Consider the following 21,068-nt stretch of genomic DNA (forward strand, 5'->3'; position numbering starts at 1 on the left):
AAGCTCTATGCTCTGGCGTGATATCATGCTGGCCATATGACTGCAGGATTGTCTTTGGACAACACTGGCTCAATGACTTGCAGAAATGGAGATGAGCACCGCCCCCTGAAATTGGCTACAATTAGCGGAATAAAACTCGCAGGGACACCTCTATCTTTACCTTAGGATTCCCATCCTTAACATCAATTTCCTTTTCCATGATTTTGTGCCAAAAGTTGAGCACTTTATAAACTCCCTGCAAAGTGTGGATACTTCACCTGTTTCAATAGCATAGCTGAGTGCTAAGTAGCAAACTGGGAGTATACTTGCTTAGTCTTGACTCTCTGCTTCACTATTAGAATAAAGCACTATGAAATGTTTTCCAACCTTCTCATTTGATTGTCTCCAAAACAGTGGTGTCTCCCTTTGCCTTTAGTTCAGCGTATGTAAAACATATGGCTTCACATGATAGACTCTAGAAGGAATGTTGTACCTGGGATTTCAACTAAATAGAACCCAGTTGTTCTTAGACATGGCACAACCTTGCGGTTTGTCCTGTTCATGTCGGGAGCTCAATGCTTGAAAGTTTTCTCCCATAAACAACAGATTTGTAATAGTTCTAGAGTGCTAAGCAATAAACGATTTATAAACCCTCAAGGAATCTCATAGAACATTTTCCAATCAATACATTTTATTAAAAAGCATAAACATGTTGAGCTACAAGTATAATTCATATAACCTTATTCCTTTTAATAAAATATGTTGGGCTGCCATACACAAACAGGATTTTCCACTTAAACTCACATAATCCTTGCCACAAAACACACTGAACCATTAACTGACTAGCTTTGCATAGCATACTAAACAAGAGACAATAAAGTTTTAGCCTAAAATGCTGGGCAAGCCCAGTCAGTAAGGGGTGAGAGACTGATTAACCTAGTATTAAAGAAGGAATGGTTTGTCTGCACTTTCTGAATTAGGCATTTATCTTGAGGAAACTGAGCTGAGCTCTCAGTCCTCCTGCATACAAATTCACATCTGATTACTCAAGTTTTTATTTCTGCATCCTACTTTAGGTAGAAGAATATTTAGCTGTTGGGAATGGATAGCCCTTAACAATCTGTGAAAATCACTTGAGAGTCATATCAGAAGATCACAGTCTGTTGCTTTCTCAAACAGCACATGGAACATATCTGAAATTAGGAATAGCTTCCAAGTGATGTATCGCTTAATCTTTGTAGATGGACTTTGCTGCTACATTGGATACAGAGTAGAATGGTGTGGGAAGTGTTAGTCAACAGGGCTGAAGGCTTAAATGTTTATTTGCTCTTTTTTTGCTGCCCTACATAACACTTAAGGTGGCTGGCCAGCATCAGTCACTTAAATTAGTTGTTCTACTCCTACTATTTCACTCATCAATATTTTTTAAAATGCAGGTACATTGGGGATTCACTCACAAAAGCAAATGAGAAAGCTGTGTTCCAGCATACATAATAAATGGCTCATGCTCATTTTGACCCTCCATCAGCAGGCTTGCAGGAATACTATTCTCTCTCCACCTCAGTAAAAGGCATGCCTCAAGAATTCAGTGCTTAAAAATGTCTGTTAGTCTTTTCCACACTACTATCACAATATAGGAATGTAATAACTGTAATGTTGCAGTTCTAACCAAATAAAAGCAGAACAATTTATAAGTGAGATACAATTAATCATAGGTCTTAGATTACTGAGATTGCTGATTTTTTTTATCTGCAGAGGTCACTGATTTTAAAAGGATCAGAGTAGTTGGAAAACAGACCATTGTATTGTTTGGCTAAAATAATGTCTTCTATAGTATTTCAGAGTTATGGATGGAAGAAAAACTGAACACACATGAAAACTTTACATCTAATTACAGTATTGATGTAACACAGTTAAAACATGTTTTGTTTTGATCCTTCTATTTTTGAAGATGGGAGAATAGCATCACCAATTCTGCGCTGGCTCAATGGTAGTTTTGGGTTTTTTTGTATGTATGTATATGATTGTTTTGGGAACAGAGCATTTCAGGATAATTTCAGCAGATAGTTTGTGTTAAATTCAATCATTATTATAGTTTTGAAGCAGAAGGCCTTAGATCACTGAAGATGAAGATATTTAATAATTTTGATGTTAGATATATTGTCAGTAGGAGCAGTCCTTAATAAGGAAAAGCATTGATCCCCACTTGCCTGTTCAGTAGTGTAATCAAATTAGGCACAGATTGATGCAGCTCAGTATAGTTTATAACAGCATGTTACCTGCATCATGGATTGCTCATGGTCACATACTATCTATGTTTTCCTGTATATCCTAAAGGTGCTCCCATCTGTGACCTACTTTTTCATATTACATCATCGTACAAAATGTTGTGCTTATCCAAATGGTATAAATTCTATGAAATCTGAATATAACAATCATGTCTCAATAGAGGTATATTCAAGTTTACACATACAGACATATAAATCCTTTGTTATGTGCATATTGAAATGAAAGGAAGGAAAATAATACCTTGGTATTACCCCTATGCATGATCTTCCCCACAATGATTTCACTCCACTAAGCAGAGGTAGCCTAAATCCAGTAGATAACATTTTACTAAATATGTTTTCAGCCTTAAACATTTGACTTAGTTGCCTAGTCAAATATCTAAGTTCATCTTACTAAATGTAAATTGTGAATTGTGCTTAGATCATTGTTTTATGGGACAGATACCTTGTTACTGCAAGATTTTATTTGATATTTAGCCAATTGTAGAAGAATAGCCTTAAACCTAAGACCCCTGATATTTATATTATCACAAATATATGTCATTCAGGAAGGAAATTGTGCAAATAGTGCAGATAAAAAATTAAGGAGGTATTATATACAAAATAAGTATTGGGATACACAGGCTTTGGTGAAAATGCTTGGGAAAGCATTTTTAAATTATTTATTCTCCAAGTTATACTTGTTTTGTACTTCTTACTTGTAATCCAAAGGGGCTTTTTCAGGAGGCAACTGGACTTACTTGTTTTTTCTTTTGATGACATTTTGCTTCTCATCCAAGAAGCTTCTTCAGCTCTGACAGAATAGTGGGGAATGGAAGGATTTACATTCCTTGCAGACAGCTGGTATAGAATGCAAATTACCAGCTGTCTGCAAGGAATATAAATCCTTCCATTCCCCACTATCCTCTCAAAGCCGAAGAAGCTTTTTGAATGACAAGTGAAACGTCTTCAAAGGAAAAAACAAGAAAGCCCAGTTGCCTCCTGAAAAAGCACCTTTGGGACAACCATGACCTGGATGACTGAAAATCTCCACAGACTTCTTATTTGTAATCCAGAAGACAATAGTAGTTTCATGTCTCCTTCTCCTTACCCTTCATTTGTCAGCCAACTGCAGAGGGTTTTTATGAGGAAAACAATTGGTGACTGGACAGGAGGCCTTTTCAGGTCTTGATTGGGTTTACCTACAAGTTAGAATGTAGCCATTGTAATTTATTCTTTTGATTTTTCACTTGCATATCAAACATAGCATAGTCAACAAACTATGATAAAAATGAAAGATGACTTGAAATGCCAGTCAACCTTTGGAATATCTTGTGGTTCCCCAACTAAGTATTAACCAGATTCAGAATAACAGAGTTGGAAGGAACATTGGAGGTCTTCTAGTCCAACCCCCTGTTCAAGCAGAAGATCCTATTCCACTACAAACAAATGGCTGTCCGATGTCTTCTTAAAAATCTCCCACAACATCTGAAGGCAAGCCATTCCACTGATGGATTGTTCTGTCAGGAACTTTTTTTTTATTTCTAGGTTAGATCTCTCCTTGATTAGGTTCCATTCATTGCTGTTTATCTTGCCTTAAAGTGCTTTGGAAAATAAGTTGACCCCCTCTTCTTTGTGGCAGCCCTTTAGATATTTGAAGACTGCTATCATGTCACCCCTAGTCCTTCTTTTCATTAGACTAGATATACCCCGTTCCTGCAACCGTTCTTCATATGTTTTAATCTTCAGTCCCCTAATCATTTTTGTTGCTCTTCTCTGTACTCTTCCCAGAGTCTTAACGTATTTTTTTATATTATGGCAGCCAAAACTGGATGCAATATTCCAAGTGTGGTTTTATCAAGGCATTATAAAGCAGTGCTAACAGTTCACATGATCTTGACTCTATCCCTTTACTGATGCAGCCTAGGACTGTGTTGGTTTTTTTGGCGGCTACAGCACATTGCTAGCTCAAATGTAGGTGATTGTCCAGCAGAATTCACAGATTCCTCTCAGAATCTGTTGTTAAGTCAGGTACCACCTATTCTATACCTGTGCATTTGGGGTTTTTTTTTGCCTAAGTATAAAACCTTACTTTTCTTACCACTGAATTTAATTTTGCTGGATAGGGTCCAATGTACAAGTCTCTTGAGATCCTTTTGGAGTCTTCTGGAGTTCTGGCTATTCTTGCCAATTTGGTGTTGTCTGCAATTTTGATGAGTTCCCCTTCTGTCCCCTCATCTAAATAATTTATGAAGATGTTAAAGACTATTGGGCCTAAGACAGAATCTTGAGGTACATCTGACAGCTGTGGCCAGGGGGACTTTTTGTCAGGTCCGCCTGATACGCCAGTTGCGGCCCTTTCTTGATCGGGATGCCCTGCGCACAGTCATTCATGCCCTCGTCCCCTCTTGCCTGGACTACTCCAACGCTCTTTACATGGGGCTCCCCTTGAGGGGCACCCGGAGGCTCCAACTGGTCCAGAATGCGGCCGCGCGGATAGTTACAGGAGCTGCATGGCGCTCCCATACAACACCTCTCCTGCGTGAGCTGCACTGGCTCCCAGTGGTCTTCCGGGTGCGCTTCAAGGTGTTGGTTATCACCTTTAAAGCACTCCATGGCATAGGACTTAGATATCTTCGAGACCGCCTGCTGCTACCGACGGCCTCCCATCAACCTGTGCGCTCCCACAGAGAGGGCCTCCTCGGGGTGCCATCAGCCAAACAATGTAGGCTGGTGACCCCCAGGGGGAGGGCCTTCTCTGTGGGGGCACCCACCCTCTGGAACCAACTGCCCCCAGAGATAAGGAGAATCCAACACTCGGTGCCTTCCGCCGTGCCCTTAAAACCTTCTTTTTTCAGCAAGCCGGGCTGGCTTAACTTTTTTTCTTAATTTTTTAAATGTTTTAAATGGGTTTGTTATTGTTCTTAAATTACGGGGCCAAATTTATATATATTCTTTTAATACTATTTTAATGTTTGTAATTTATGTTTTTATTCGGCTGTACACTGCCCTGAGTCCTCAGGGAGAAGGGCAGTATATAAATTGGATATAAAATAAAAAATAAATAAAATAAGAGCCTTGATAGTACAGTGGTTTAATGCACCCTGTTATTAACACAGCTGCCTGCAATTTCTGCTGGTTCGAATCTCTCCAAGGCTCAAGGTTGACTCAGCCTTCCATCCTTTCTAAGGTAGGTGAAATGAGGACCCAGTTTGTGGGGGCAATAAGCTGACTGTATAAAATATACAAAAGAATGAAGGCTATTGCTTAACGCATTGTAAGCTGCCCTGAGTCTCCGGAGAAGGGCGGCATATAAATCAAATCAAATCAAATTAAATAAATAAATAAATAAATAAATAAATAAATAAATAAATAAATAAATAAGGTTTTGGAATTGTAGGACATATTTTTATAAATTAATAATTTAGTATGAAGCTACATAATGTGCTTTCTAATACTCAGGAGTACCAGTATTGTGCGTTAAAGAAACTATACTGGTACCAGGGATTACCACCTTACAGAGGAAGGTGTGCCATTCAGAGAAAATATGTAGGGAGTACAGCTGAGGGAATGGGGTAAAATGAAGAACAGTCTGAAGGCAATTGGTACAAGTGAGCTGGGTCCACTGGTGAGACAGTTACTTGCCCCATTAAAAACAGAGAAAATTCTGCAAGCGCATGTGAGCAAGCAGCCACTTTATGCAGCTTCCATTCTATTTGGAACAGACCTATAAATAGAGTTCTCTATTTTGGCCTGCTTGACGTCACACTTCAACTCCTTAACTCTCTGCTAGTCTCCAAAATCTGCAGCAGGAAGAGTCCTGAGCTGCATGTAGGAAGAGAGGGAGAAGTCTTCATCCTTTCTCTCAACAGCTGATTTTTTTTTTATTGGTCTTTCTTTGAAGCATCCTGCTGTTTGTTATTTTTCAAGTGCAACTGCTGAAGTTTCTAAATGGAATGACTCCATAAAGAGGCTACTGATATTTATAAATAATCTAGTAATTTTAACAAGGAAGAGAGTTTGAAGGTTAACAAAGCCTGGTTTTCAGCTCTCTCTGACATCAAAATAAAATAATCCTTAACAAAACACCATGTAGATAGAATTTTCAGCAGTTGCCAGCCACAGTTGCCGGCAAAATGTCAGACTACCAGATAAAGAGAACGTGTTCTATTAGCTCAGAAGCTCATCACTCCATACTGTACTGTACTGATGTAACTGTGAAACCCTTCACCAATATAACCTGAAGTATATTTCTGTTAAATGAGCATAAATAGGGAACACAAGGTAGACCCATAAGTATGCATTCTGACTGCAAACTAGCATGAAACTGCAATTATTCACAAATTCTGTCAATTGTTAAGAAATGCAGATTCAGCAGATTCCTGACCTAGGATATCAGATGGGAGTACTGAAATAAATAGCTTGAGAAGTCTTCAATTAGTTATGGATTAAGGGCATCTAAAGATCTCCTGTATTTATAATGTCAGCAGGAAGAGGAGTCTGACACTGTAATGAGGTCAGATGAGGTTAATTTTTGTTTTCATACTGTCTGATACAATTCCATGGGCAGGAAGAGAAAGGGATTTTTGCCTTAGTAAAATTGACTGATGGGAACAGAATTTTCTGTTTTTTTCTTGCAATTGACGACATAGTTCTAAATTCAGCATATTAATATCCTTCTTATTTTTCAACCTATCCATCAGACATTTTATGCGTGTTGGCATGTTCATATACACTGTAATCTAGGTAGTTTGTTAATATAAACTTCAAACTTGTTTTAGCTCCTCCACCCGCTTTAGCTTTGCAGAACAAGCAAAACCAAAACAGTACATTCAGTAAATTCAGTTTCTTGCAAAAGTTTAGATTAGGGTGCTCAAATTGCATGCTTCAGTGAACCCCTGAATGAAAGGAAGCTATCGCAATCTCTTCATGGTGCAAAATTAAAGATATTTTTCGGCAGTTCTAAAAGCATAACTACTATTTATGTGCAGCCTGTTAGAGTTTTGCAAGCTGCAGCAGTTTAAGAAAAGCTGATAAAGGACATTTGCTGTTTTCTTCTGACTTGAATGAATGAGATGTCTTTCAAATGGAATGGATGATATAAAATGATGCAAAGGTAAACCAGCTTGTCCTTTCCATTAAAAATGTGATTCAATATTTTTTTTTCTTATTTCAAATGGCTTTATTTATAAAGTTTCGTTTGTAGACCCTAGTATAGGATCATCCATGGAATCTAAGGCAGGAGGAGGCCAGCTTAGCTATATAGAGTAGCTTGTTTGGTCCATCTAACTTGGCCTTCTCGACTTGTCTTCCCTCTCTTGCTTAGGAGAGGGGACCCTGCCTCCCTGCTCTGGTAGGTTGGGTTTAATTAGGAAAACACAGCCCTTCAAATATCCTGGTGCCAAGCCATGAAGGGCTTTGAAAGTAACAACCAGCACCTTGAATTGGACCCGGAAGCAAGTTGGCAGACAATGCAACTCTCACAGGAGAGCAATTCTAGGCCTGCACAAAACCAGCAGTCTGCCTCATTTTGAACCAATTGAAGCCTCCAGATACTTTTCAAGGACATCTCCATGTAGAGCATTGCAATAGTCAAAATGGGAGGTGACTAGGGTGTGGTTAGGTGTGAGCAGAAATTGGTGGTCCAGGAAAGGGTGTAACTGTTGCACAACCTGCAATTGTGCAAAGGCCCTCCTGGCCATGTCTGCAATCTGCTCCTCCCATGATCTGATCATGACAGGAGGATCAAAGACAGGTCCATCAATTCCACATCACATTGTCACTGCTCTAACAAGAACACCAAATCAGGTATGTAACCACTATTTCTAGTCAGGTCAAGGACAGGCCCATAGAAGTCATGGTTTCCCTGAAATCCTCACCTCCTTCCACCACTATGGATGGAAGACTGAAGGCCCTCAGAACAATAAGCCTGTCAATCCTGCAGTGAACTCAAGAAGTCCGGGTAGGGAAGCTGCCACTGATCCCTCAAGCCCAACATAAGAAAGAGGATCCCACAATCAAGCACTTGCCCTGGAGGCTGCCAAAGATTCTCTGATGACAACAACCTACCCACTCCCCGGCCCTAGTCTAGGCTGGTGCCATACTTGATAATCAGCTGGGCACATTTCTGAGAGAGCAATGCTTCCTTGAAGGCCCAACCAGATCTTGGTGATAAAAGAAATATTGTTCTAACCACTCTGTGCTTCTGATGAGATGAGCTGCAACTCACAGAAGCTTATGCTTTGTAATAAAATTTGTTAGTTGAAAAGACTGCTACCACACTGCTTATTTTTGGCCACCATGGACTGACACGACTCTTTTCCTAAATGCTAATAGGATAGGATAGACCAGACCAGACCAGACCACCAGACCAGACCAGACCAGACCAGACCAGACCAGACCAGAATAGAATAGAATAGAATAGAATAGAATAGAATAGAATAGAATAGAATAGAATAGAATAGAATAGAATAGAATAGAATAGAATAGAATTCTTTATTGGCCAAGTGTGATTGGACACACAAGGAATTTGTCTTGGTGCATACGCTCTCAGTGTACATAAAAGAAAAGATACATTTGTCAAGAATCATAAGGTACAACACTTAATGATAGTCATAGGGAACAAATAAGCAATCAAATCGTATTAGGAAACAGTCAATATCAATCGTAAGGATACCAGCAACAAGGTTACAGTCATAATATAATATATAACAGAGCATTTTAGTACATGTAGTTATGTTTCTCATACTCTGATTGTCATTCAAGTTTACCAAAAGTCACTCCTGACTTTTCTGTGTCCCAATCAAAGAAAAACCCTTGTGCATGATTCAAATTTTTTTTAAAATGGAAAGAAGCAAAAAAAAAAAAAGTGGTAATAAAAGGCTAAACACATAAGCTGAAGAGGCCTTCTGTAGGTAACTATTTCCCTTGCCATTAAGGTATCTTCTTGGAAATTAGATCATTCTTACAAGAAGAGCTTAATGAACAATTAACAACCAAGATACGGAAAATGTTATTTATAAATCCAGCAAGGCAAAGATATTCCCGAGAGACCAAAAATTCCACCTCATCCCAGTTCTCTCCTCTTGGGTCTCATCAAAGCTCTCTCTGAGGCAATTGTTTCAGCAATGTGAACTCTGCTGCATATAGCAAAACCTAGTTGCTTGTAATACACATAAGGTCATCTCTTGAAAATTATTGGGAACACGCTAGGGGGAAAACGGCCTGTACAACATCTTGGGGTAATTTGATTCATTAAGCTATAAAAACAATCTTCAACAACAACAACAAAACTAGCCTTGTTCTTGTATCTTTACAGAATTGTTTTTTTTTTCCAATTTAGTGTCCCCAGATACATTGAGCCTAATTTCTCAAAATATTGATTTTCTATGTTTTAATTTTATCTTAATTTTAAGCCATTCAGAATCTTCAAAAAGAGCAACATAAGCTGAAATAATATTAAAAAAATAACCCATCATTTCAGAGGGAGAGGTCCCACAATCAGCACACCTTCCTTTAAATAAGAAAAAAAGGAGGGGATGATTAAGGGGAAATAAATTGCATACCTACTCTTGGCCCTTTAGTGTAGAAGCAAAGAGCTAGAAAAATTAGCACTTCCTTCTCCTCCTCCTTTGTGCGAAGGAAAACCAATCTCATACAATGAAACATTATTTTTAAAAAGAAAATATTTTTTTAAAAAAACATCACTTTTAATTTTAAATAGTGAGATGGAAAACAATCAATGGCTGAGGGAATAAAAATATCAGGCTGCTCAAATTACAGACAGCATTCAGAATAATTTCCAAATAAAAATGTACAAGAAAACCAAAGGTTCTGAGCAGATCCCAATATAGCATAGCAACTTTGATCTAAAGAGATGTCTATATTAAATCCACAAGGACTGAGCATGCAGCAAAACAATAATTACCAGAGACATAAGTTAGATACATAGAAAAAGAAACAAAACTCAATGCAAATGCTTATTCTTCCAGAGAATAAGAACAGATGGAGCTTCTATGCTGGTTTGTTATCTGGAAAATTCTCCCTGAAAATTATAATATATATCATGTTTGGAGAGGAATCTTAGCTCTTTCTTCACAATCTTAAATTCTGGGATCTCATCATTGGAAACTGCTTATGAATCATAATCTGATCTAAGATGGATCATGACAATAATAATATTTCTATTATATATCTACATGATAAACAATTAAGAAGTAAGCATCTTCACTCCTGGTTGGGTCAAAAGAATGAAAAGATTGAAATTAGTACTGTATTTAATACTAATGTTTCCAAATTAAAAACCATCATAAATTTTTATGATCTGATTTTTAATCTGCCCAGTATCCCAACCCTGCAGTAGGATGATTATCAGGGGATAGCAAAAAGAAAAAAATAAAAAGGAATATATAGACATTACAGAAGTCAGAATTAAGGCGCACAGAAGGAACCACTTTTTACTTTATCACAGAGATGCTATAAATCAGAAAACAATTCCAGATATTTAAGAGATATATGAGAAGATCCTTCTAGTTTTTCTTAGAAAGACATCCATTTTACAAAGATAAGTTTATTTTGAGAAAATACCATCCCCCTGATTATACATAACTTCCTAAATTAAACCTGAACTAATCTTTGGTTCTTTGTCAGTGGTGTGATTTCCCCACTACAACCTTTCTAATCAGACAGCTTAGTTCTGACTTTCTTTGTGTTCTCTCACACTACATCCACTATATCCATTCTCTCAAAACGATTTTGTTTTACTGCCAGTCCATCCAAGTCCATTTCACAGCTGCCACTTTCAGATGCAGGAAAGCAGAACAGTGATTTTTTTTTTTTAATGTGATTTATATGCTGCCCTTCTCCAGAGACTCAGGGCGGCTTACAATGCGTTAAGCAATAGCCTTCATACTTTTGTATATTTATACAAAGTCAGCTTATTCCCCCCACAAACTGGATCCTCAATTTATCTACCTTAGAAAGGATGGAAGGCTGAGTCAACCTTGAGCCTGGTGAGATTCGAACTTACAGTAATTGCAGACAGCTGGTGTTAATCACAATGCTATCAGTCTGCTGAGCCACCAGGCTCAGTGTGATGCTTCACACTCATGCTGGGATCCTATCAGCCTTTTAGAAACAGAAGTCTCATGTCCCTGCCTCCTTCTCTATTCCAAAGCTGACATGATGCTTAAATGGGAATCAGGATGGAACAGAGACACTTACACACAGTGAGCAAAAGAACCATAGCAATCAAAGAAAGATGAGAGACCGACATTACTAAAACTCTCTTTCCCATAATTTTTAACTGGGCAAAACAGTGCACATTTTGAACCAAGGTATCTCCTATGAGCTAACTTACAGAACATGCCCAAAATCCAGGACAATGGAATTGAAATATAAAACATTTTATGACATAAAATGAGCCGAGGTGGCGCAATGGTTAGGGTGCAGTACTGCAGCTACTTCAGCTGACTGCTAGTTCAGCAGATCAGTGGATCAAATCTCACTGGCTCAAGGTTGACTCAGCCTTCCATCTTTCCGAGGTGGGTAAAATGAGGACCCAGATTGTTGGGGGCAATATGCTGTTTAGTATACTGTCTTTGGTGTAAGCCGCCCAGAGTCCTCGGAGAGTGGGCGGCATACAAATATGAATAATAAAATAAAATAAATAAATAAATAAAAATTATCATAAAACAATTTATGACATGATATAAAATGTCATAAAACATTTCCTGATGTTTGAGTGCTATACAGTTCAATGGGCTATTTTCAACCCAGATCTTCTGATTGTATCCCAACTTTTCCAGTGAAAGCAATACATTAGAAGTTCTGTCATTGTTGAAGGCATTGAGGAATCTAATGGGGAAATATCTCTGAAAGAGATGTCTGTGTATTTGTGAAGGGTACTATATTATATTAAAAACCGAATCCTCTAGATTCAAGTAATTTATATAAATACTATTAATTACATTAAAATAAATAAATAAATAAATAAATAAATAACTTTGTTAACAAGCTTTAAATAGGAGAAATGGCAGGTTCCTGATTATCCTAGTAATAAATATAGAAACTGAGTATATTTCCTTTGATTGAAAATATTCTAAACCTTCAGACTGTACATGTCACCATTTCCACTACTATCCTTTTCTCACTGCTGATCCTGCTGTGTTTTCTTAATCTCCAACTCTGCTCCCGGTAGCATTGCCAGCCCCTCTCTTTTGCTGTAACATTAGAAAGGTCACACACTTTCTAATGTTACCCTTTCATACCCAGAAAAGAGGGAGGTAGAGGTGGAGAAACCAATTCTTTTGATGTTCTATCATTATGAAAATACGACAAAATTCTCCAGTTAAGGAATAGAAAGTCTGAAGTAAGAATGTGCTCACTTAAGGAGTCACTATATTATTTAAGCTTATTTTTTAAAAAACATACTCAATTTTGGGGGGTGGCCTTTGCTCTTCTATGTAGATGTACGCTTAGTGTCTTCCAATGCAGGCCATTAACTCCTATTTTTATTCAATTTATCAGCCTCTCATACTGAGGGAGATCTTTTATACATGTGTTGGAAGAAAAATCCGGTCTGGTTTCAAGCTGGGAGAAAGATGGTGGATATTTAATTTAATTTAATAATTTAATTTAATTTAATTTAATTTAATTTAATTTAATTTAATTTAATAATTTAATTTAATTTAATTTAATTTAATTTAATTTAATTTAATTTAATTTAATTTAATATTTAATTTAATTTAATTTAATTTAATTTAATTTAATTTAATTTAATTTAATTTAATTTAATTTAATTTAATTAATTCAATTTATATGCCGCCCCTCTCTGAAGACTCAGGGTGGCTCACAATACATTTTTAAAAATCATTATAAAAAACATTTAAAAATTAAAAACATTAAAAACTCATTCACACCATTCATGGCCGGATCTCGCCAGATCACAAGAACGAGATCAACGGCCCCAGGCCTTCTGGAAAAGCCAGGTCTTCACCACTTTTCGGAAGACCAATAGGATGGGGATGGTCTGGACCTCAGGAGGTAACTGGTTCCAGAGAGCTGGGGCCGCCACAGAGAAGGCCCTCCCCTGCAGGCCCGCCAGCCGGCATTGTTTAGTTGATGGGACCCGGAGGAGATCAACTCAGTGGGATCTTACTGGTCGCTGGGAGCTATGCGGCAGAAGGCGGTCTCGAAGATAACCTGGCCCTGAGCCATGTAGGGCTTTAAAGGTAATAACCAACACCTTGAATTGTGACCGGAGACCAATAGGGAGCCAGTGCAGCTCGCAGAGAATTGGTGTAATGTGGGTGTACCTAGGTGCACCCACGACAGCTCATGTGGCTGCATTCTGGACCAACTGTAGTCTCCGAACACTTTTCAAGGGTAGCCCCATGTAGAGCGCATTGCAATAATCTAACCGTGAGGTGACAAGGGCATGAGTGACTGTGAGGAGAGCCTCCTGATCCAAGTAGGGTCGCAATTGGTACACCAGGCGAACCTGTGCAAAGGTCCCCCTAACCACAGCTGTCAGATGTTGCTCTAATCTTAGCTGTGAGTCTAGGAGGACACCCAAATTGCGAGCCTGGGTTATTTGGGCTATGTTGGGGTCTAAATTTAGGGAGATAGGGGTCCCCACATACTTGCCCAACGTGTCCTTGAAGACGTCCTGGAACTCGTTCAGGAGGCTGTCCTTCAGTGACGGCTCGGACATTCGGTGGACACCGGTGAAACCCATGCCAAGGGCTCGGAACCACCCCATGCCCAGAAGGCTAGGCAGTTGCTTTGTGACGATGGTTAGCGGCAGGTCTTTTTCGAAGTTTCCGTAGGTGACTCGGAATGTGCCTACACCTTCGAGGGGGACTCGGTTTCCCTGGTAGTCTAGGATGCGCAGTCTCTGCTTAGATAGCTGGTCCTTCCGGAACGACTGCAGGATGGTTTTCAGGGTTGCCCATGACATTATGGAGAGAGCTGAGTCGATCTCCATCGAGCATGGCTTGCCGTTGATCTCGACCACCGTGCTGACTTTGTCCTCGATTGCCATGCTGGCCTGATCGATGTGTATGCTGCGGCCATCTCGCGGTTCAAATTCGCGCCGTTTCCTCGTGCCTCCTTTCTCATTGGATGCTTCTGGCACGTTGGTTCTGATGGCTGCGGCGCTCACGTGGTTGGTGTTTTCTGGGCAGAATGGCTCTACAGACTCGCGCCAAGTGCCCTTTTTTCTCGCAACGTCTGCAAATAGCCTCTCTGTATTTGCAGGACAATCTATCATGATGCCCGCCGCAGCTGGGGCAGTTGTGCCGGGGGCTGCCTGCGTCTTTCCTTTGGTGCTCTGTGCAGAAGACGTCCTCATCTGACTCGGACTCCGAGCTGGATCCGGCGTCTTCCCTGTGCACTGGTGCAGACTTGGGGCTGTCCTTGCTGGTCAGCGGATGCTGTAGTGTTTCTGCGGCTTTTGTAGAAGCTTCATGAGCCCTGGCTTCATCTAGGGCTCCAGCAAGCGTTAAATCAGGCTTGGCGAGCAGACGCCTTTGTAGCCTTATGTCACGAACGCCACAGATTAGTTGCTCCAGCAACGCATTGTCCAAGTCCCTATAGTCGCAGTGTGTTGCGGCTTTATGCAGGCTCGCCATGTAAGCGCTGACCGGCTCTCCCTCTCATTGTACGCGCTGTCTGAGTTGGTATCGTTGCACGAACTTAGAGGGCACGGGAGCGTAGTGAGCCCGGAGAGTTGCCATCAGGGTGTCCCAGGAAACGGTCTGGACTGGTGTTGGCTCACAAAGTGACTCTGCCATCTCGAACACGTCCAGTCCGCAGTGGCTTAGGAAGAGGGCTCTCTTCCGATTAGCGGAGAGTCCCTGCATGTCGCTGGCTTCGAGCGAGCACTCAAACCTTGTTAGGTACGAGACCCATTTTTCGTGGGCCGGATCAAAAGGCTTGGGCGGAACGTAGGCAGACATGTTCGGTATGCCTTCTGTAGTTCACCTCGTCGCCTAGCTGAAGCTCGTGGTCTCACTGGTTCGCCTCTTGTGGCCTCAATCCCACCTTCGTCGCCAATGAAGTGGTTCGGGAATAATGAGAGGCACAAGCAGGCAAGTGACAACAGCTCTTTAATATACAGTGAGACTTCAGCAAAACTCAGGGGCTGCAGCCCTCCTTATATACAATTCCGGAGAGGCTGTCAACCAATCAGAAACTTAGGCAGGTTTGAAACTCCCGCTGAAAAGTATCAATACATAACAATCATCATCATATCTTTGCTACCCAAAAGTATGCTGTTAGGAAACCACAGCTGTAGCAAAAGTTTGTACTGCTTCCTAGTGAAAATTGATACAAAATGCTGCATGATTAAGAGAGCTGAGAGATAATATTTCTAAAGAAAATAAATATTATTCTGGATAAATCAATACAAATCAGGTTTGAAAAATGGTATCTGAATTTAAACCATTAGGGCAATAAATCACCTACCATAATATATCCATATGTTTTTCAATGTCAATAAGAATGTATTATAGAACTACATTTTTCCCATATTCTCTTTTCTACCATTTATCGCAGCATATTAATAATAAGTTGTCTATAAAAAGCAATGAGATGTAAATGCTTTACAGTAGAAACAGCATTGGCATCAAAATAAAAACAAGAGTTTTATTATTGATCAAAAGCAATCAATCTAAAAAACAAACCTGAATCGCCAATGAATTACAATACCTAGAAAAATAGAAAGAGAGCATGCCAGGGAAAATATTCCAGAATTGGCAGAATTGGCTCCACGTGATAAAGATTTATTATATGGACAGTTTTTTAAATGCTTTTTATTTTAAGGGGTTTTTTTGTGTGTGTCATTAGCTTTTATCCTATTTTATTTTGTACACTGCTTTTAATAATTAGCAGTTTTGAAATACCTTAAAAAATCAATAATTGTCTTACAATGCCTAGAAACAGTCTGTATAAGTCTGCCAGTTAAGAATTTCTCAGCTAATTCTAAATCAATTAACACTGATAAGACCTCTCAGTGGTAACATATATAAAACATTGCAAAAATCTTATCTTCACTTTATCCTAATGCAAAAGAGAACCATTATGGCCAAGCTACATCTGTTTCAAAAGAGCCACTGTGGCAGGTAGTTTATACAGAGATTAAATACAGTGCATGCTACAAGTAACACAAGGTATTTTAGACCTGTAAAGAAACTAGAGGAATTGGTGTTCCTGAGTAAGAGCCTAATCCTTTAATTTATAACCCTGTTGGTATTTAAATATTCTATGGATATAATTGCAGAACCCAGCTGGATGAGAGAGATTAAAAAGCAAAAACCAGTATTATTAATTTTTCTTCAATATGGAACCCCCATCTCTACCTCCTTCTCCTTACTTGATATTTGGGCTGTGCTGGAGCTTTGGGGCTAATTCAGGGCCCCGGGCAAAGCAGTGTACTGGGGCCCCTAGAACAACTACGCACAGGAATAAAAATGTAAATGGTCGATAAAATTAAACATACATTTATTTTATTGGCACTTCGAACAAAATCAGTGTTGAAACATTAAAAACATGCTGTGCAGCAACAACTAATCAACATGATAAACATTTGAACAATACATGAGGCTTGAAAAACACAATAATACTCAGTAAGCCATACAGCTGCTGTATTTATATGATACAAGGTGCATTGAAGGGTTAACATACACAGATTAGTATGGGGCCCCTATGCTCATGGAGCCCATGGGCAAGTGCCCATCAGGCCCATGCCTTAAGACAGCCCTGGGCTTCTTGGGGCTTCAGAAAGAGAATTCCTGTTCTAATCCATTGCAGTTTAAGGTTCTTTTGATATATAGTACCGTATTTTCCGGCGTATAAGACGACCCCTGAATTTTCCTGTTAAAATATAGGGTTTGGGCTATACTCGCCATATAAGACTACCCCTCTTCCAACGCACACCAAATAAAAATTAAAAAACATCAACTGGCTCACCCACAATGTAAAAGCAGCTGTGCTAGACCCAAAATGGCCCCTGCAACAAGCAGAAACCTCACACAGCCACAAAAAGCCTCAAAACCCAACTTTCACACTTTACACACACAAAATTCCACATACAGCTTTGTGAGATTTTGTGTGTTTGTGTAGTTAGAGTGAAACACTACAGAAACACACTAAATCTCAGAAAGCTGCACAAATATTATTTTATTTTATTTTATTTTTATTTTTATATGAAAGCTAAATTTAAAACTTCCTAAACTTTAAATGGCTAGGTCTAAAAAAGAACAACTTAAAAAAAACCCCAATTAACTATTTTTTTTAAAGATCCCAAAGGGGAAAAAAATTACCCAATAGAACAGGGGTCTCCAACCTTGTCAACTTTAAGACTTGTAGACTTCAACTCCCAGAATTCCTCAGCCAGCTTTGTTTTGCTGGCTGAGGAATTCTGGGAGTTGAAGTCCACAACTCCCTGCCTGCTTGATTGCAGGCAGGGAGTGGCTTGCTGATGGAATGGATTCAGGCAAGCGAAGCAAGGCAAGCAGCTAAGGTAAGCAAGCTGGAGGGAGAAAACTTTTTTTCTTCTCCATGGCTCTGGCGATCCCAGCTGCGTTGCCTGATTAGCAGATCGTCAGAGCTTGGATCGCCAGAGCCATTTAAGGCTCGTCAGAGCCTTTTGGGCTGGTCTGCCTGGTTAGAGGAGAACGACACCCGGTGTATAAGATGACCCCCGACTTTTGAGAAGATTTTCATGTGTTAAAAAGTCGTCTTATACGCCAGAAAATACGGTACAAATTATGAACTGAACATGGGATTTTTTTTTCAATTGAAAAAGTAAAAAAAAAACCTACACCATCCAAAATCTGCTCTTTATAGAATCAATACTATAATACAAGCATGATGGGATGTAACATTTTGTACAAAGAAGTTTGGGATTCCTGTCTTGTGATATGAGAATGAAAAAGATAGCCCTGTGATGCTGTCATGCAGCTATAAACAGAATTTAGTAAAAGATAGGAGGAGGTGGTGATCGGAAATGAAAGTCGTGGATTATAATAAGCGGGGCAGGCAACTTGGTGATAGCCAGATGCTATAGAATATAACTACAGAATGTATTAACGCTGCATGTTATTTGATACTTCCAGAACTCGTAATCCAACATTTCTGGAGGGCATCAGGCTGCCATTGGAGCATTTTGCAGCGGAAAGGATTAGAATTGAATTTTTTCCATTAAAAAAAAAACCCTCCATCAAAGCAGATAAATATTTCTTTGTTGTGCACAATCTGAAGGAAAACAAGAACAGGTATACAATCTGCTATAAACCCATTTTGTTTTCTCACAATATCCAAGGTAAAGATAAATGAAGGCTCTTTGTAAACTGGAAGTTAAAAAATTTGTATCTGTTTCTTCACTGACAAACCTCAGGCAAAATATCACATTTTTCTTTGAGGGTTCTATCCTCTTCCCCAAAGAGATGTGATCTAACAGAATTGAGGTCACCTTGAGAGCCCTTCACTCTCTTTCTTAGCTTGCAAATCAAAAGTATTTTCATGTATTCGCTTTCCTCAAAGCTACTCATTTATTCAAATAAAACTCACTAAGAATGTGTAGGTTGCCAGAATCTTGGCCTGATGATGTAGCCAATTAAGCTGTTGGTTTGAGCTCCGAGCTTGATGATTTGATTGCAAATGTTTCACCATCTTTCAAGGAGACATTGACAGTGCCATATGTAGCCAATGCCAGATGCCACCAAACTGCAGAATTTAGGCTGGATTGATTGCAGCAGAAAAAGCAACTTGCTTCTCTCATGTCCTCCTTAATTTCATATCTATAACTTTAGTTTCTTGAATTCCACAGGCATCTCGTTTAATTCTAAAGCAATAGGGGGCCCAAATGTTAAACAGGAAAGACTTTACTGGATAGTCCCATCTTGCTTTAAAGGGCAGTGCCCCCCACAGAACAGCTGCAGATGGAAGGCATAAGGAGCAATCTCTCCTGCCACATACCCCCAGCGTTGGCATCGAATTGGCAAGGTTGAGTGGTGGCAGAAAAAGCAATTGGAGTCAGAAATAAGTGATAGGCATTAGAGACGGAAATATAGTAAAGCCTGAAGTTCGTTCAGTATCTATTGGCAACTTTGGGAGTTACACTTTAGCATTGAAAAACACTTGACATGTTGCTTTTCAGCTTGGTTAAGGGGCCTTGGCAAACCTTGGGAGGCAGTTCTTTTCCTGCCCAGTTTTAGCTGCAAGGGGGGAGGTGGGAGGATATAGTCTCCAATCCTGAGGAACAGAGCCATTTGACAAGAGACCTGGTAGATAAAAAGAATCTCTCCTATAATAGTCTGAAGATGGAAATCTGATAGGTAAATATATGTAAATATTAATATTTAAATGTAATATTAACTTTTAACAGGCCTGTGGGTGCAGGGAAAGAGCTTTTGCCCTGAAATGGCAGTGAAAAAGCTGGCTGGCTGTGGCATGCCTCTGAGCCAAGAGATTGCTCAATCCTGATGCGTACAAGGGAAGAATAAAAAGAAGTGGACTCTCCAATTGCCAAAACCAGAATGGCTCTGGAGGACAATGGCCAGGGACTGGAGGGAGGCAGCAGCTTAAAGTGACCAATAGGAGTTGACAAAATCCCATCCTCTTACCTGCATCATCAATGACATCACCAGTGAGGCATCCTAGATTGGATTATGTCCATGGCAAACATTGTGTTAGGCAGCGAGGGAGAATAATAATTTAAAGCTGAAATTGCAAAAGAGGACTTGAAGTTGATTGTGGTAAGGACTATGGATGAGAAGAGGCAAAGTCATCAAGACATGTCACATGAAAATATTTACTGGAGCATTTTTATGCAGTGATTAGGAGGAAACACAAGGATGAACACTTGTTTTGTTGCAATATTGCCATCTAGTGTCAGGCTGTTAGAAAAAAAAGGCACATATGATTCATGTTCATTTCATTTGTATAGAACTGAAAGTAGGGATTAAATGATTTTACAAGAGGAGAAATGCGTATATGTGGAGGTGGTGGGAGTACAGAGTCCTTCCCTGCCTTATCTATCTGTACTGTAGCTCATAAGAAAAAAACTGCACCTGGAGAATGATTCTATTGCAGGCACTCAAGGGTAAAAATGGCCAAAGACAAATTATCCTTAAAAAAAGGCAGGGGAAACAGATTCAAGTCAGGCAAGGAGTGAGCCTGCGTGTTTCCTCAGGCTGATTATTCTATTTATTTTCTATCCCAACTTTCTACCTAAAAGGCACTTAAAATTTATAGCAAATACAAGCACGTAAATAAAAATAATTCAAATTCTTACTATTTGCAACTTAGCAGGTATAGTTAAAGGAAGGTTTTAATTGCTTTCCTGAGGATGGATAAAGTAGGGGTGTAATAATCTTAGTTGGGATTGGGAATAGTGTATGAGATCCTAGGCCTTTCATGCCAATCTTACTGCCTTATCAATGCCACCTTGAAATAGGCAGAGTTGTCTCTCAAATAATTAGGCCCAAAATAATAAATTTCCATTATTATCTGCTGTATTAAGAATTGCATTATTATTCTTAACACAGAATATCATAAAACTGTATTAAGAATTGCACTATTATTCGTTATACAGAATTTCATAAAACTATCAAAGTCAATGCTCTTTCCTCAAAATTGGAAGGCGTAAGTGTCCAGTCTTTGAACTTTGATTGCACTAAGAGTATTCGGAAGCACTTTGAGTAGCTGAAATTGTCAATAGTTGATGGTCACATAAATCATAAATATGTTCATTTCTTGAGAGAAAATATATCTTGTGTAATCACACCTTGGATCACCTGATAACCATGCCTGGACTAC

The sequence above is a fragment of the Pituophis catenifer genome, unplaced genomic scaffold, assembly GCF_029215685.1.
Source record: "Pituophis catenifer annectens isolate HBS135680 unplaced genomic scaffold, rPitCat1.0.hap2 SCAF_7, whole genome shotgun sequence".
NCBI lineage: Eukaryota > Metazoa > Chordata > Lepidosauria > Squamata > Colubridae > Pituophis > Pituophis catenifer.